Source organism: Arachis ipaensis, chromosome B07 (assembly GCF_000816755.2).
Source record: "Arachis ipaensis cultivar K30076 chromosome B07, Araip1.1, whole genome shotgun sequence".
Taxonomy (NCBI): Eukaryota; Viridiplantae; Streptophyta; class Magnoliopsida; order Fabales; family Fabaceae; genus Arachis; species Arachis ipaensis.
This window is the reverse complement of record NC_029791.2, coordinates 40,496,838-40,499,244: the sequence shown is the minus strand read 5'-3', so window position 1 is coordinate 40,499,244 and position 2,407 is coordinate 40,496,838.

The window sequence follows — 2,407 nt, the reverse complement described above, 5'->3', positions numbered from 1 at the left end:
ACTTGGACGACCCAGTGCACTTGCTGGTCAGTTGTATCGAAGTTGTGACAATTATGTATTAAGATCAAAGCACCAAGCTTTGGAGCCATTACCAGGGATTGTTCGAGCCTGGAGATCACAATTTCGTGCACCACTTGACATTGATGTTGAGTATAATACCCGGTCTAACTGAAATTAATTAAATAATAAGTTAAATAGGAGCGAATACGGTTGGAAGATTTGGCAATTGGAATTTGATGATTTAAATATGATATTTGGATTCAGTGAATTTTTCCGAGTCGGAAGACATAGTTTTCTGCGTAAAAGCGCACAGTAGAATTTTGATCGGCAGTACCAGCTGAGACCTGTCTGGTACTGCAGCTGAGAAAATTGATTATGAGTAAGTAGGATTAAGAAATGAGGAATTATAATTAGGGAAGGTAGAAATATTTGAAGTACGATTTAGAGCACTAATCTTAAAGGTTTTGGTTTAAAATTGGGCCAACGGACAAAAATAAGTGAACCGGGCCTAAGTGGGCCCAAGACCCAACATATATAAACATTAGTTATGAGCATTTCAGCTCATTTTTCCCTGGTATGCTTGGTGTATTGAGAATTTGATGTACTGGGTAATGAGTATTGATTTTGTGGTTTATGCATTTAAATTGTGAAAATTAGGCCAGAGGCCGTGAATTTTGGGCCGGAGGCCGGAAAGAGGTAAGAAAGGTAAGTCGATGTGTGCATTGTATGATGGCACAAGTGATTGGATGAATTTCAGATAATGAATATATGAATGATTAGGTTGGTTATTGAATAATAAGGTTTGAGAAGTTGAAGTATGGAATTTGGTACTTTTGGGTGAATTTATGTAGATGAGGTATGTTTGGTTCGGTTGAGATATATTATGTGATCATATATGTGATTATGATTATTGATGCCTTGATGGTATGATGATGCATTAGAGATATGTATGTTGTGATATATGCTTGGGGAATGATTAAGGTTGATTTGTGGGTGAAATCACGTGATAGTGAGTATGATATTGATTATGTATAATTATGGTTGATTGGAAATGGTATTATTGGAAATTGGGATGAGGAAGGATGTATGACATGATATTGTGTTTGTCCTTTAGCCATTTGATTGAGAAGTGTTAAAATGGTTGGATGTGGTTTTGGAAATTTTTGGTAAAGTGTCAATGTGTGAGTTGAGGATGGCTTGATGTGGATTTTGGTACATTTTGATTGATTTCAAAAAGGGTTGAAATTGGCATGTTTTGGTTGATTTTGAAAAGAGTTGAAAATTGCTTGTTTTGAAAATGGCACCTTGTGGTTTTGTATGAAAACATGGTTTTTGGGCACACTTTGACGCGACATAACTTGGACTACGGATCTCTGTTTTGTGCCAAATTTGTTTAGAAATGAAATTGGATCCGGGATGTCCATGCCGTTTGAAAAACGGGTGAAAAATAATTTAAAATGAGAAAGTTATGTCCGTTGGAAGATTGGGGGTTGAATCTGTAAATTCTGCAGCTTTTAACTTAGAAAATTTTTAGCAGAATGACCCTCCACGCGTAGGCGCACTTGGCGCATACGCGTCGTTCTTCAAGAAGGCACCATCCACACGTGCGCGTGGTGTGCGCGTGCGCGTCGATGCGCTGCACCCAATGCCCAGCCATTTTCCAGAGAGTTGTGCCAGAGTTGTGCCAGTTTTGTGCCTGGGCGCAAGAGCACCCACGCGTATGCGTGGCTGACGCTTGTGCGCCGTTTGGATATTTTTCAACCCGCACGTTCGCGCGTATGACGTTTGCGCGTTGATGAGTTTTTGGCCATCCGGGCGTGCGCGTGGAGTGCGCGTACGCGTGGCCCTGTTTTCATGCCAAAGATGGTTTTTGAGTTTTTAAAGCCAAATCTCATACTTCTATGCCTCCAATCTCATCCCTTAGGTATTAAATCATTATGATATGCCTAACAATGAGGAAGGAACTAGGGGATGTGGTAACTTGCGAGTGAAGCAAGGGAAAAGGTTATGATCAATGATGATCATATATGATTATATGAGATATGGAGGGTGACGGTGGAAGTACCGTGTAAGCCATGAGCCGAAAGGCTATAATTATTGATAAATGGCCGGTTCTTGATTGAACCATGGGCCGGATGGCTGAGTTATTGCCGGGTTACGGCAAGGCCATTATTGTTTATGGCTGAGTATAAATGACTATATGATTAATAAATGAATGTGTTACATGGATAACAATGAAAAAAAAGTTGAAATGTGATGTGTGACCCCGGGTAGTAGGCAGTGGCGTTGTCCACTTGCTCCGGGTATGAGACGGAAAATGATGTTTATGATAAATGATTTTAATTATGGAGTTTTGAACACATGTGTATTTGTGATACCTGGGTAGTAGTAAGGTGGTGGTTCGTCT